This window comes from Clarias gariepinus, chromosome 28 (assembly GCF_024256425.1).
Source record: "Clarias gariepinus isolate MV-2021 ecotype Netherlands chromosome 28, CGAR_prim_01v2, whole genome shotgun sequence".
Lineage (NCBI taxonomy): Eukaryota > Metazoa > Chordata > Actinopteri > Siluriformes > Clariidae > Clarias > Clarias gariepinus.
The window spans coordinates 16,946,847-16,964,302 of record NC_071127.1 but is presented as its reverse complement, the minus strand read 5'-3'; positions in this window follow the sequence as shown (position 1 = coordinate 16,964,302).

Below are 17,456 nucleotides of genomic sequence, written 5' to 3'. Positions count from 1 at the left end.
CAGTAGTCCCATGGACCTAGTAGGACAAATTTACTCACACATCAGGCAAAGATGCTGACCTCATGACCAGGTCAGACCCAGAGTCAGATCCCCTTTACTTGCACAATCTTCAAGCTCCTCCAATGAGCCTATGCAGATTAACCGAGTTCGACTCTCTCCCAAGAAGCATGAGCATAGACTTCTGTCGGGGACATGCCTCTATTGTGCCAGTCAAAAGTGAGACCATTGGTGAACCTCATGCTATGGAGGGGACAATCCAAAGACAGTCTCTTTTAGTGCTTGTCCACTACTTCCTCCTATTATCACCCTATGTAATAAGTCTCATGCTCTGTTTGTTGACTCCAGCTCAGACCAGAATCTCATCACCTAGTTCCTGGTTCACACATCACAAACCAAATATTATTTGGTCTAACAATACAACCCTTGGATTGAACTTCCTCTGCTTCACCTTATGCCTAAACTCAGCTCTTAACTCTGGGCCCAACCCCATCGTAATAACCCAAGCAACCTTCCCGCAAAATGCTTCCTTCCATGTGTCCCAGACCAAACCCCTACTGGGTTCACCTAGTTCTGCAATTATCATGGGCTCATCAGAAACTGTTAATTGTGACCATGTTAGGCTTACATTTCTCTTCTTGGTACATAATGCTTTTCTTCTCATTATAAAACACGTTTATTTTTGTCACTATAAATGTCCTGTCAGCTTCTTTCGGTCATTCTGCTCTGAACTCTTTGATCAACAGGGCATTTTAGAAAAGGTATCAGACATTTTGAGTACTATTTTACAGTACTGTAGGATAAAATAATAAAAGCTGGCCAATGCTTCTGTCCCTGGGGAAGATCATCCAGGTTTAAAAATTGTATTTAATTATCAAAAATATATGTACAGTATAAGGGATTATAAATGATAAGGAAATTATGCATTCTATACAGACTGTGAGATTCAGAGGAAGGGCAATTTTGTCACATCTGGCTGGGCCTTTGCAGCAGTGTACAAAAATTGGTGTCTGAAATGTTGAGAATGTTAGCCTGGTAGCCACCCCAAAAGTGCCACTGTGTCCCCTCCCATTGATCAAGGCCAGTTAAAAGAACTGGTATGAACATCTTTAAGACATTTGAATGGATTGCATAAGGGGATCACTTTTAGTGATTATGGAACCTGATGGCTCTTTTATAAGATTCTGACTGACCGTGGAATGTCACACACTTTTTAAACTGTTCAAACTATTGGAAATAAATAAATTGTTCAGGTGTTTATATTCCACAAACAGCTTGGTTTGTTTATTGAACAAACAATAAAACAATCAGATTTGCAATTCATATATAATGAGGCTCATAATTGGGATTGCAGCCTGTTACTTGCCATATAAGATGTCTCACAAGCTTTTACATGGTTCATGTTACTCAATTTACTCGTTATTTATTTATTTATTTTTTCAAACCATGGGTCGGTCAAAACCAGAAAATTTGTATTAAACTTAAGAGCAAGATTCCTGACAATCAACCCCCAAAAAGTTGCGAGGCCACAGACCACCAGGCCACCTTGCCACCACCACTCAGAAGATGATCACATAAAAATGTCAGTTAACTGTTTTTTTTAAATGTTATGTTTTTTCGTGTTAGCATTTTAGCACACTCCCCTCACCACAGAGTGATTGTCAGTACTCAGTTCCACAAATGTCTAAGGTCACTTTGATTAATGTGTAACCTCTCTATCTTTTCATCTCTCCATCACATAGCACTGTGGTGATATTTGTTGTCTCACTAGGCTATCAATCGTTTTTGTTTTTTAAAAATGTCTGGCCTACTGGAACATATTCCCGTCAATATCACTTTAGAGTTTGCAGTACAGCTTTGCTTAGTTCATCAAGCATTGGAGCGGGCTTTCTGTGTGTATATGATAGTAAAAGAAAAAGGTGACGAGGTCTAATATGCCAGTCACTAATGAATGGAATTTGAATACTGATCAAGAGTGGACTACCATTAAGCTGCTACACATTTGGGCATATTTCAGTTTTTTTTTTTAACTCATTGCCCATGACTTAGAAGCAGTTTAAAAGGACACACTGTTGTTTAAGATTACATGAGGTTATCAGGACCGTATTGACTAAGCATCTCAAAGTAGGAAATCACTCCTACAGTAAATGCCAAAAATTCTTACAGTGCTGCAAATTCGGTCCTACTTTTAGGAGTAGGAATAAGATCAATTATTTAACGTTCTTAAAATAGGACATCACTCCTACAGTACATACACCAAAATGTAGGAGAGCTCCGAAAGTGTCTTAACTGGTTAGAAGTAGTGATGAAATTTCGATCAAGCAGGGACGTGCGAGCAAGAGAGACGTTTTAGTAACACTGAGTGACACAGAGCTCATAAAAGACATGTTTGTCTTTTATGCCAAAAATGGAATACTTTTTTTTTTATCACATGCCGTATGTAATGTAGGTCCATTAATGAATTTTTGTCGAAAAGCATCCAATTAATATTTTCGTGGTATTCAGTTCCAGATCGTATAGGCCTACTTTCACCCATGATGTCTGGTAAGAGACTTATAGATCTCTGTATTGAATCAGCAAATAGTGGAGCATAGCCTTAATTTATTTGAAATGTTAGAGGAGGTCTGTTGCAGAAGGGTCCTGTTCGAGCACTGACTGTGGACAGAGAGCAGCAAAGTAAAACTTGTAATAATTTCCAACTGTGGCTTATTATTCAGTCTATTTATTTGAGTTTTGTTTTGTTTAAAATGCCTCCAGTTACATTTATACTTGAGTAAAAGTACAAAAATACTCAAATTAGCTTGTATTTGTTCAAAGTAGCATTATTAAAAGTCATAGTAAAAGTCTGTCTCTCTCTGTCTCTGCACATGCATTAAGTCGGGGAGACCACGTGGAGAACTGTTTGGATAGCGCGAGAGATGGCGAACGGGATGTCACGGCCTCTGAGGCTGGCGAGTACCCACTGTAGGTGTGTCCCAGAGAACGGAGCAGAGGTGGTAGTGGTGCTGCTAGTGATGGGAAATCAGGTCAGGTTAAAAACATCAACCCTGTTTGAATAAACAAAGCAATGGTAGTGTTTCCTATAAGACAAAACCTTTTAAGCACACTGAGAAAGAATGGAATACGAGATAGAGACGCCATGGTTCAAGGTCAAGTTCAATTAATAATCTCAAGGGGTCATGAGGGTGCTGGCCATCCTCGGGAAGTTTGACAGCCCATTTAGGCATTTGGCAGACGCCCTTATCCAGAGCGACTTACATTTTTATCTCATTACACATCTGGTTAAGGGCCCTGCTCAAGGGCCCAACAGTGGCAACATGGTGGTTGTAGCCTTGGAACCTGGGACCTTCCGAACTGTAGTCCAACGCCTTAACGTTAATGTCCCGGAGTAGGCCTAAACACTGCAGAGCGGAGACATTAAAACAGATCAGTGACAAACACAATGGCACCTCTTAGATAAACACTGCACCTAGCGCTGATATAAACAACGGCGATACTGAAAACACAGTGCGGATAAAATCCAACACTAGCACTAACAGTGATCCTGTCCCTAATGTCTACACACATATACAACAGCAACAGGAAAAAACACACAACTACTCACACAGAAAACTGCAGTGAGCTCTGATAGGGGACGGCAGAAGTTACACAATATCTAACAATCGACCGAAACGAAAGTGCCTTGGGCAATGAGCACAAAAATGCAGAAGAGTGAAGAAGGAGGTGCAGAAGAGCACACACAGACGGTGAATCGCACATACTGTAGACGTGGAGGAACAAATAAGATGTTTTTTACTGCTGATCGTAGAAGAAAAGAGACAAAGTTGTTAATAAAATGCATAAGACAGGCAAGATAAAAAGAAACTTGCACTCAATCAGGGGAAACTGCAGGTTATGGAAATGAACAAGACCATGGTGTATGAGGCTATGAGCAGAACTGTAAACTTCAACAGGGGCAAATGGGTTAAAACAGAAACAAGATTTGAAAAGCAGTTGGGGTTATTAGTAGGGTGGGGGTGGGGGTGGGGGGGGGCACATGGGACCAAAAAAAAACACTCTTAATGTGTAAACAAACTAATGCATTGCACGTGTTATTTAAAAAAAGGGAAAATGTAAATAGCTTTTTTTTTACAATAAAGTGTATATAAAACTAGAAAAAAAGTCTCTTTCTTTCTCATATCAGGTATACAGTGGGGCAAAAAAGTATTTGGTCAGCCATCAATTGTGCAAGTTCTCCTACTTAAAAAGATGAGAGAGGCGTGTAAATTTCATCTTAGGTATACCTCAACTATGAGAGACAAAATAAGATAATTGTAGGATTTTTAATGAATTAATTAATAAATTCCTCTGTAAAATACAGAAAATAAGTATTTGGTCACCTACAAACAAGCAAGCTTTCTGGCTCTCACAGACCTGTAACTTCATCTTTAAGAGGCTCCTCTGTCCTCCACTCGTTACCTGCATTAATGGCATCTGTTTGAACTCGTTATTCGTATAAAAGACACCTGTCCACAACCTCAAACAGTCACACTCCAAACTCCACTATGGCCAAAGACCAAAGAGCTGTCAAAGGACACCAGAAACAAAATTGTAGACCTGAGCCAGGCTGGGAAGCCTAAATCTGCAATAGGTAAGCAGCTTGGTGTGAAGAAATCAGCTGTGGGAGCAATTATTAGAAAATGGAAGACATACAGGTACAAGACACCTGATAATCTCCCTCGATCTGGGGCTCCACGTAAGATCTCACCCTGTGGGTCAAAATGATCGCAAGAACTGTGAGCAAAAATCCTGGAACCACACGGGGGGACCTAGTGAATGACCTGCAGAGAGCTGGGACCAAAGTAACAAAGGCTACAATCAGTAACACACTGCGCCTCCAGGGACGCAAATCCTGCTTAAGCCAGTACATGTCCAGGCCCATCTGAAGTTTGCTAGAATGATCCAGAAGACGATTGGGAAAATGTCATAGTGTCAGCTTAACTCAACTTGTCGTGTTTGGAGGAGAAAGAATGTTGCATCCAAAGAACACCATACCTACTGTGAAGCATGAGGTTGGAAACATCATGCTTTGGGGTTGTTTTTCTGCAAAGGGACCAGGACGACTGACACCGCCCGGGCAACGAAGGAGTGGCTTCAAGGTCCTGGAGTGGCCTAGCCAGTCTCCAGATCTCGACCCTATAGAAAATCTTTGAAGGGAGTTGAAAGTCCATGTTGCCCAGCAACAGCCCCAAAACATCACTGCTCTAGAGGAGATCTCTATGGAGGAATGGGCCAAAATACCAGCAACAGTGTGTGAAAACCTTGTGAAGACTTTGAAAACGCTTTAGAAAACGTTTGACCTCTGTCATTGCCAACAAAGCGTATGTAACAAAGTATTGAGATGAAATTTTGTTATTGACCACATACTTATTTTCCACCATAATTTGCAAATAAATTCTTTAAAAATCAATGTATTTTTTTTTTCTTATTTTGTCTCTCATAGTTTAGGTGTACCTAGTTATGGAAATTACAGGCCTCTCTCATCTTTTCAAGTGGGAGAACTTGCACAATTGGTGGCTGACTAAATGTTTTTTGCCCCATTGTAGTTATACGTCCCAGCGCGTTACCATTGATTATCACCACTTGTGTGATTCCTCTTGTCCAATTAGATAATAATAATCGATGTCTTAACGCAAGTGTGTTACGTATAATTAATGAATGTGTAAACGTGTACTGTAACTAACCTTGCCATTAGGGCATGTTCTTCAGTTTTGAATGTTCCATAAAAATCTACAACATTAAAGCACAGAGTGGTTCACTGAAAATACAGTATGTTATGGGTTTAAAGGGTACGTAGTGTTTTGGGGGCTTAAAAGATTTTTTTTTCATCAAGCTAGATTAAATGTTATTAATTAGAAGGTACTTATAAGATCTGATCACCACACTTAAAAGAATGATCTGGTAGCACAATAGTTTTCCAAAATGTATAGGTAACAAAGCAGGAACAAATGATTAGTACTTCATTGACACATACAGTATAGTACACACTATATATACAGTATACACTATATAGCCAACCCTGTTATTTATTGAATTCATGGGTTTTAAATCAGGCCCCGTATTCCTAGTAAAGGACAATCTTAATGCTTCAGTATACCAAGACATTTTGGACAATGCTACGCTTCCAACTTTGTGGCAACAGTTTGGGGAAGACCCTTTCTCTTCTATTCCAACATGACTGTGACATAGTGCACAAAGCAAGGACTACTGTATGAAGACATGGTTTAATGAGCTCAGTGTGAAAGAACTTGACTGGCCCTAACACAGAGCCCTGATCTCAACCCCATCGAGCACCCCTAAGATGAACTGGAACGGAGATTGTGAGCCAGGCCTTCTCGTCCAGCATCAGTGCCGACCTCATAAATGTACAGTACTACAAAATGAGTGCACTACAGGCCACGAATTCCCACAGAAACACTCCAAAATCGTATGGACAACCTTCCAAGAAGAGTGGAAGCATATACCATATTGAAGTACAGTCTATGTGTTTGGATACAATGTGATCGCAGGTGTGGCCAAATACTTTTGACCGTAAAGTGTATCTTATTCTTCTTTACTACTAAGAACTGATCAGGAAGTCATTGTTAACTATGCAGTAATTAATAGAGTATTAAGCCAGGAGTCCTCTACTTCTTCTGCAGAACTCATAATTAACTGTGGCACGTTTATAATAAGTACTGATTAATTAATGATAAGCCCAACATTAATTCCCAAATTCTTACCTACCTCATGGAGCTCTCCTTGTGTATTATTATAGATTTCTCCTTGGAAAAGCACCTGGTCGGCATGTGGATTTTTGTTTTTTAGCTTGCTATGCCTAAATAGAAAAAGCGAGTAGTAAACACTCTGCCATGAGATATAAGCCAAAGGAAATTGATAAAACCTTACATTTGTTTTGGAAATAATCTTTTAAATAATATACAAGGGACATTCAAGTCAAACTGGGACTTTTGATGAAATTTCTTGTAAAGGAAGGCATAAAACGGATTGATATTAAGCACAGTACAGTGATGAGACTCTTAGCTGAATTAAAACATTTAAAGGGTGCAAACATTTTAAAGAAGGCCATAAGATCGTGAACGACAATCCCAGGATTGGTGGCTCCCCCCCGCGCCAGAGGTCTCAGAAGTTCCCAAACTCAATACTTGAGTTAAAGTACTCACCTACAAATGTATTCCACTACAAGTAGAAGTAACCCTCACTCACTCACTCATTGCTTATACCGCTTTATCCTGTATACAGGGTCACGGGGAGACCTGGAGCCTATCCCAGGAGGGCATGAGGCAGAGTAATAATAATAATAATAATATATTTTATTTGTATCGCACTTCACATTTAAGACAATCTTAAAGTGCCACAAAGTAAGCATTTTCATAAAAGTATGAAAATATAAAATAATATAACAAGAAAATAAGCTAACAAACTAAAATAAAATAAAAATAAATAAATAAATCAAAAAAGTAAAGCTAATTGAAAAACTACAAACCTAACATAAAACTTATATCTCATATCATAAAAGCCCTATTCAAGGAGTACACCTTGAATAGGGTGCCAATCCATCACAGGGCACGCACACGTACTGTATACACACACACTTAATACAGGCAATTTGGGAACGCCAATCAGCCTAATCTGCAGGTCTTTAGACGGTGGGAGGAAACCGGAGTACCTAAAGGCAACCCACCAAGCAAAACATGCAAATCTACCTTGATGCACACAGAGGCTGGCATTAAACCCGGACACTAGAGGTGCAAGACGACAGTGTCTTGTAATGATTTGTTTTATCCAGAATTATAATGTGTCTGTCATTTTATACCAAAAATATACTCACTTACTAACCGTCTATACCGCTTTATCCTGTATTCATAATCATGGGGGGCCTGAAGCCTATCCTAGGAAGATTAGGGCACGTGGCTGGGTACATCTTGGACAGGGTGCCAATCCATCTCGGGGCACACACACACATACTGTACACTATCCCTAATTAATGGACTGTGGTTCAATGTGCTTTACAGGTTTTGTAGCTATTACAAGAGATTAAATGTTTAAGGCTAATTTATTGAAAAGTTTTAACACAAGTTATATTAATTATTTGACTGGTTGTTTCGAAATGGCTGAACACATTTTTAGACAAAGGCCATTACAGCCAGAGTGTTGAAGGACGCTCTGCATTGGGGAGTTTTATTGAAAAATAAGGGCCCATCTTACAATAGTATGAGTAGCTGCTCTGCCATGCTTGTAGTTTTTTTTTTTATTATTGATAACGGTGAGATTACTACGTTACTAAAGCTAATGAACAAGATGTCCTGGAAAAGATTTGAAATTAATTAAATGAATGCCGAGCAGCATTATTAGCATCTTTAATTACCTCAGTAGCTAAATTAGCTAACTTGCTAGTCTATATAATGCAAGTAGTTTAAGCAATTAAAGATTGTCGTACTGCAAGAATACAGAATACAATATGGATAAAGGATGTACCAAAACATGACGAACTCATTATGTAAAATCTTTATTGTTATTGTCATGAAAAACAAACCAAATGTGTAACAACACTAGTTAGCTAGCTAGCTGGATTGCTTCTGCTCTTACCATAACAAGAATACCTATTTGAAAAAGGAAGAGTCCAGAAGAATCTGCAGCCCACAGACCTAGTGAGCAGGATCCGTTGCCTAGGCAACCACCAATCACTTTGGTGTGTTAACCAAACTGCATGTTCATAATGACCTGCCAGTCATTTCTATAAACTAGGATTGGTGGTATTGTTCTGTTCTTGAGCGACAGCATGAACACTTACATTTAGCTTAGAAATTAAATTCACTTTTGTGTCATCATCAGATAGAAAGTTAATATAGTGAGTATAAGTACAGGTTTTTGAAAAGTACAGGTGCATAAAAACTCAAATGAGAGGTATCCCCGGGACATTTATTGGGCCGTTGAATAAGTTCCTGGGAGGCCAGCGTTTCGTAGGCAGTAAGATTATACTGAGAGTACTGAGAAAACTTTCTACCTTGATGGTATCCAAGCACTAGTGAAACACTGGGGTAAGTGCTAATCGGGTTTTTTTTCCAACCTGCGGGTCCCACTTTTATGAAATTATTTGGCCCGCCCCGCACCACTGTATCTATTTTTACAATACACCCCTCCCCGTACCCGCGACCATTAAATAGACGGGATTGTAATTCAAATGAAAACAGGCTTTATTTCAGCCTGAAAGTGCTTGGAAACATCGCCCTGTAAACTGGCAGCAACATATGATTATGAATATGAACCATAAATCAGGTCATATTAATAACGAGATAATGATATACATTTTAAACATTTACAAAGCAGCGTTTGTAATCTAGGCTAAACAATTTTTTATTTTAGATTTGTATAGGGCAGGCCTGCAGTTTACAGCCTACGCTAAATAACCACTGACATTTTTTTTTTTCATTTATCACGCGGAAATGTTCATTTAGCGTCTTTATGCTATTTCTGAGAACCAGTCCCAAACATTAGATTTAGCAGCCTGACCTTTTTTTCTTTTAATGATGTAAATTCCCGACCTCAATTTCTCCCACACCTCGTCTTCCATCTTTACTTTAAATTTTTTGTTTTTGTTGTGACTGGCAGCGGTGGCTGCTTGGCGCTTTCGTGACTTGTCACGTGACATAACCTTATCAAAGAACTTCATAAAATATGAAAATAGATATTCCCAAAAATTTTATATAGGCTATAGGGAATACATGGATTTTTTATTTAATTTTGTTATTAATGACCCGCCCCAACCCGCAAATAAAGTGACAATTTCTTTACCCGCCCCAACCTGACCCGCGGGTTACCCGCGAGGTCCATGGGTTACCAGACGACCCGCGCATCACTAGTAAGTGCATTGGTGTAGCAGAAGATTATATAGAGGAAGAAAGGGAGATTTACTTTCATAACTGTGTTCTGTTATTCAACACAATCAAAAGTCTTTGAATAACTCTCATGGGTGTGTCAGTGATTCAAAAGAAATTCCAAAATAAATAGAATAACAGAAATGATTGAAAAAAAGTTGCGAGATAAAAAAGTAAGATGAAAACTAAAACCATGTCACCATGCCATTCCTTTACAGAACTCTTAATATGAATGTATATTTATGTTTGCCCTGTTGGTGGCGCTCGGGCACTTGAAGGGCTCGAGTGCTACCAATAAGAATTGCTGTGTACCGTGTGTAGGCACTTGACATCGTCTTCTATCACTGCGATACAGTCTATACTTATCTGGTACATGATAAGCTGGCTTGCTTATTAGCCTGATTTGGAACATTTGGAGAAAAGACTAGTGTTATATTATACTGTATCCAGAGGTGGGTAGTAACGAGTCACATTTTCTCCGTTACCTTTTCTTAAGTAACTTGTTTTGGGGGAAAAAATACTTCTATGAGTAGTTTTACTGCACCAAACTTTTTTCTTTTACTTGAGGAGATTTGTGAACGCTACTCTTACTCCGCTAGATTTGGCTACACTCGACTTGTTACTTTTCTAACCATTTATTCTATACACGCAACCGGTAGATCTACTGCTCGACTGTTTCACCAATCAGACGCAGACACAATGATCACATGACTGCGTTTGACCAATCCGCCGCAACAACCACATCTTCAGCCGGTGTTCTATAAATTCATCCTACCTGTGACTCCGTCCTCCGCGCATGCGCAAACAAAAGTTTCCGCATCTTTCTCTAATTTTGCGGAACGCCCATAATTCCATGCTGCTACTAGTGGGATCTTGTGGTTAGTTTTTTTTTTTTTTTTTTTTTTTTTTTTTATTGAAGTAAACATTACAACCATACATGGCCTGGTACCAAAATGTAAAATTCCTTGATCAGACAGCAGACAAGCATAACATAGAAAAGAATGAAAAAGGAAAAATAAATAAATAAAACAGAATGAATAAATACAAAAAAAAAAAGATAATAATAATAATAATAATAATAATAACTAGGGGTTTTCAGTAAGTTCAAGATGTTCTATTAATTTACAGAGACTTAAGGCATTCTTTTTCTTCATTCGTTTAAGTGAGTGAAAATAAAGACATAGTTCCTTGTGAAATATATAGAAATTTGGAAGCATTTTCAGAAATCTGTTCTTGTGCAAAAAAAAAACTTCCCAAGAATAATAATTGTGTTAACTGCTAAATCATATGTTTCATCTTTCAAAAATAAGCCAAATAGTATATTTTCCTTTGTTAAAGCATGTAAATCTTCAATTTTAGAAAATAACCAATAGTGCAAATCTTCCCAAAAGGCAGAAGCAAATTTACAATCATAAAAAAGATGCTCTGTAGTTTCAATTTGATCATCACAAAAGGAACAATTGTTAGCATCAAACCCAAAGCGGGATCTTAAAAATTCTCTGGAAGGATACACTCCATTGAGAATTTTAAAATGGACTTCCTTTACTTTTGGTGCCACTGGAAATTTCAAATATTTTGTTCTTAATAATTTAACTTTGTCCTTTGAGAAATATTGAAATATTAAATTTTTATTTGAAACAAAGAGATATAGTTCTTTAACAAAAACATTCCGGATTACAGTATTGGATAAACTTATACTAGTAATCGAAACTCCATTCACCAAAAGCTGAGGAAGACAAGGTGTAATATTATTTTGTAATAAATTCCAAGACATCTGTAATATAGATTGTGGGATAGCTTTGATGATTTTATCATATTGCTTTCTGTCAAATAAATTAAATTTAGAGCTAAAATTTTCAAAAGACATTATTCCAGTATTATCTATTATTTGCATGACAGACCATATTCCTTTCTCCCACCAGTTTTTATAAAATAAGGATTTGTTCCTAATTACAACATATCTACAGTTCCATAAAGGAACATTATGGGGACTAAAATTATGCTTAAAGATCATTTTCCAATAAAGTAAAACCTGTTGATGAAACACTGATAACTTAACAGGGAGTTTTTTAAGGTCATAATCACACCTAAGGAAAAAATGTATACCTCCTAATTTCATAAATATTTGGGTGGGGATATGAAACCAAAAACTATTTTCATTTTTTATAAAGGATTTAAGCCAATTTATTTTTATTGTACCATTAATGCATTCAATGTCGAGGGCTTTTAGACCTCCTTCTTCATATTCTTTGACCATCGTTCCTTTTCTAATGTAATGCGTTTTTCTTTTCCAAATAAAACTAAAGTTAGCTTGGTTTATAGCTTTTATTGCATTTTTAGGAAGAGAGATTGAGTAGGCTGGGTAAATGAGTCTAGAGATGCATTCCATTTTTGTAAGTAAAATTCTGCCAATAATAGAAATGTCTCTTTGAGACCACAAGTTTAAATATGTCTTACATTTATCTAAGGTATTCCAAATATTGAGATTATTAAGTGAAGTATTATCCTTTGTGATATGTATACCTAGGTATTTAACAGTGTGTTTAACAGGGATATTGTAAACGGTTGATAGGGGAAAATTATGAATCGGTAATAATTCACATTTGGTAAGATTTAACTTTAAACCAGAAGCCCTTGAAAAAAAATCAACGGTTTGGAGAATTTTCGGAACTTGGTCAATATTTTTCATGAATATGGTTGTGTCATCTGCCAACTGGCTGATGACTAACTGTTTTCCAAATACTGTCAGCTTTTCAAACTCAGAATGTTTTATAAGAATGGAAAGCATCTCTGCTGCAACAATAAACAGCAGGGGAGAGATGGGGCAACCCTGTTTGATTCCTTTGTTAATTGAAAATCTTGGAGACATACCATTTGGTAACATAACTGTACTATTTGTGTCTTTATAAATTAATTTAACTAGATTAATAAAATTTTCTCCAAAACCAAATGTTTCTAAAGTGCGAAATATAAATGTGTGTTCAATCATGTCAAAAGCTTTAAAAAAATCTAGAAATAAAATGAAACCATCTTCAACTAAATAATTGTAATCCAGTAAATCAAGCACAAGTCGGATATTATTGTGGATTGAGCGTCCTTTTAAAAAACCTGACTGTGTCTCTGAAATAATCTGTGAAATTCCGGTTTTCAATCTGTTAGCATAAATTTGAGTTAAAATTTTATAATCATTATTAAGCAGGGTTATGGGCCTAAGATTGTCTATTAATTTAGGATTTTTTCCAGATTTAGGGATAAGAGTGATAGTGCCTTGCTTCATAGTAGTTGGAAGAATATTGAATTCTGATATTTCTTTCAACATATTAAAAACTAGGTCTTTAATATACTTCCAGAAATGCTTATAAAAATTACTTGTTAATCCATCTGAGCCAGGCGATTTGTCTAATGATAAACAATTCACTGCTCTTTCCACTTCCTCCATACTAATATCTGCATCACAAGCGTTTCTGAAACTCTCATCTACTGTTGGAATCCAATCCTTAACATGACCAAAGAAAGCATCAGCATCTGTATGTGAATAAAAGGAGGAATATAAATTATTGTAGAAACAATAAATTTCCTTAGCAATTTTTCCAGGATCTGTACATTCTTGATTATTAATCAGTAAAGCTTTAACACTGTTACGTTCTTGTCTCCTTTTTTCCAGTCTACAAAAATATGCTGAACTCCTTTCCCCTTCCTCTATCCACTTTGCTCTCGATCTTATGTATGCACCTTTGGCTTTGTCCACATAAATGTTGTCTAACGAGGATTGGAGGAGAAGTATCTTTTGTTTATCATTTTCACTTAAGAGAGATTTAATACAGATGCTATTTATTTCTTTAATAATTTCTAATTCTTTTTTTTTACTATTCCTGCTTAATAATTTACCATAAAATATGGAGATCTGACGTATTTTATATTTTAAATATTCCCACTTCTCTCTATAAGTTTTAAAATCTGAGTCTCCGTTTATATTATTGATAATAGCTATAATTTCATGACAGAAGGGTTCACTATGCAAAAGGTTTGAATTAAATTTCCAGTAACCTTTTATCCTTTGATGAGCATTTGCAGGTCTAAGAGTAAGCTTAACTATGCAGTGATCAGTTAAGGGTGCAGCAGAAACTATAGAATCTGACTCCATACCAGATCTAAATTCAGAGACTAACCAGAAATCTAATCTGGATTTGACTGAACCATCAGGTTTAAACCATGTGAAAACTTGAATACTTGGATTTTTAGTGCGCCATACATCCATCAAATTAAACACACTACAGAAGTCAAGCAATATGGGATTGTAGTGGTGTCTCAGATATTTTGAAGGAGATCTATCACGCCAATCGTCCATCACCATATTAAAATCCCCCCCAAAAATAAAATCTTCAGTAGGATACCTATGGCATAGATCCTTAACTACTGTTGTAACCTCAGACATTAAAATTTTGTTTTGGTTATGATTATTGTATCCATATATATTTCCCAAAATCAAAACATTTTCATCTATTACAAAAACACAAATTATCCAATGACCACAAGTATCCCTAACAGTGGTTAGAATCTTCCCAGGGAAATTATTTAAAAGTATGGCAACTCCTGCAGACCTATTAGAACCATGAGAAAAAAATATTTTATCTCCCCATTGGTTTGACCAAAATTTCTCGTCTAAGTCAACAGAATGAGTTTCTTGGAAAAGAAAACATTGTGCTTTTTCATTTTTACAAAAAAGAAAAATAGACTTTCTTTTAATAGAATCTCTAAGACCCCTAGTGTTGAGTGAAACATAAGTGAACATCTGGTTGTAAACGAGAGAGAGAAAAGTAAATAAATAAAAAGGATGAACTTAGTTTTTTTTTTTTTTTTTTTTTGAGTAAACGCTGCTACAGGCCCCTATCATTCTCTTTTTTTTTTTTTTTTTTTTTTATTTTTTTTTATAAACCAACAGATTAACTCTTTTCATTAACTTAAAACCCAAGTGAACACACTCTGGTAACAATATTTCACTATTTCTCCACTCCTTCAAATGTAACAGTTTTCCCAAAAAACATCCGAGCTTTAGAATATTAATTAAATGAGTGAAAGAGAGAGAGAGAAAGACATTCATATCAAGTTTACATACTGACATTCAAAGAAAAAAAATTTTCCCCTCTTTTTTACCAATTGTAATCTAACACCATTGCCTTTTAATCACAAAAGCATAAACAAGTCCAAAGCTTATTACGGTTTGCCGAAAAGTTATTAACATTAAGTCGTCGAGGTGTGCAACTCAACCTGTGCTACAGGAGCAATTACCCGCTTTGGTACAAAAATATTCCCTAATCCATAGTAACCCTGTTACCGTTAATGTAGCCGACATGTCCTCTGTAGTACACGTTCTGTCCTGCCGCCCTAGCTTGCTCCATCTTCGGCCATGCAGCTGCGCGAGCTTCTCTGTCAGCTCTGCAGAAGTCCTGCTTGAAGTGGATCCCCAAGTCTTTGCAGATCTTAGAGTTTTTGGACAGTTTCCAGATGGAGTCCCTGTGGAATCTCATAGTGAACTGGATGATAATCTGGCGGTCTCTCCCCTCTTCTTTCCTTCCAATACGGTGAGCGGAATCCACTACCGACTCCATCGAAGTGCTCAACTGCGGCGCTAATTTGGACAGAATACTCATGACGACATCTCGGGGTTTTTCGTCGACTTTTTCCTTCAAACCATGTATTTTAAGGTTCCAACGTCTCTTGTACCGCTCCAGCTCCGTGACTTTTTCTTTCAACTCAATGTTTTCTTTTACTAAACGGGGCACTTCTTTCTCCATGGCTTGTATCTTGATTTTGCACTCTTTAATCTCCGTGGCATTCAGCTCCACTAGTTTGGCGATGCTAGCCACCATGACTGAGTTTTCTCTCAGTTGGTCACCGAAGCTATCAATTTTAGACGTCAGCTTTTCAATAGCTTCGACAAGAGATGCGTTTAACATTTCTGAAGAATCCTGCATGGATTTAACCTTCGAAGGAGGTGCTGTACTTTTCGTTGGAGTAACAGGGGAATTTTTCCTCTTTGTCCCCCCACTTGTTGTATCCATCAGCGAGTAATCATGATCCCCGATTACTTTGCCAGAGGCAGCGGGTAATCTTTGTTCAATCTTTCCATTCGGCATGTCCGCATTAAACTGTGATTAAACTTTAAAATTCCAACTATAAATCACTTCAATCTCTTCTTAGAGTGTTCACTTTACTGTTGGTAATCTTGATTAATTAGAACATTTAACTTTGAGTAAATTTGGGGCCAAATTACCGAGAGCTCAGAAGACGTTGCTTGCCCGGCCCGCCATCTTCCTGCCGAATCCTGGCTGGATCTTGTGGTTAGTGTACAATCTTGCGGTGAGTATAGAATGCTTTTTTTTTACGGTGGCCGTGAAGTGCAAAACAAAATGAATTAAAAAACAAAATAACAAAATCAAAAACAAAACAACAAAACTCAAAACAAAATAAATTCAAAACCAAATTAACAAAAAGGAGAACAAAATAACTAATTTAAAAACAAAATATATTAAAACCCAAAACAAAATAACAAAACCCAAAACTAATTTGTTATTCGTGACATCTGTCACTTAAGATATACAGGAAGTACTGTAGTAGCGGTAGATTCGTGTGTGTATGAATGTGCAAACATGTACTGTCTTTATTGTGGTTTCTAATATGGCGTTCTTACGGTGGCCCTGAAGTCAGTTTTAAAACATTTTTTTTTGCACTTGACGGCCACCGTAGTTTAAAGTGAAGTAGAAAACACAGGAAACAAAGATAGAGAAACAAGTTCCTACTTCCTGTATATCTTGAGTGACAGATGTCTCGTCCAATCAGCGGTAAGAATTTCATTAGCAAAATATACCTACCTTTTTCGGTTTTTATCTGACTGGCCGAGAAGTGCAATACAAATTAACAAAACGGAAAACAAAATAACATTCAAAAACAAAATAACAAAAACAAAACAACAAAACCCAAAACAAAATAACAAATTAGTTTTGGGTTTTTTTATTTTGTTTTGGGTGTCAAGTATTCGTTACCTTACTTAAGTAGAAATTTTGGGTATCTATACTTTACTGAAGTAATTATTTTTCAGCCGACTTTTTACTTCTACTCCTTACTTTTTCACGCAGTTATCTGTACTTTCTACTCCTTACATTTTTAAAAGTAGCCTCGTTACTCCTATTTTATTTCAGCTCGTCATTCAAAAAACAAACAAACAAAAAAAACATCCGGATGTATCGCTCTATATATATATATATATATATATATATATACACAATATATTTTTGTATAATTATATATATATATATATATATATATATATATTTTTTTTTTTTTTTTTTTTTTTGATTAATCACTTGGATTAATCATTCATTCTGACAGCACTAATGTTTATTGTAGACAACCACACAAGGGTACTTGTTCCTAAGCCTGCCCTGGGTGCACTAATTTTCTTGTATGTTGCCCTCACAGATTCCTGCAGTTAAGCTTGGATGTACATTTATATTCCAATAAAGGTTACCAATGACACTTTTT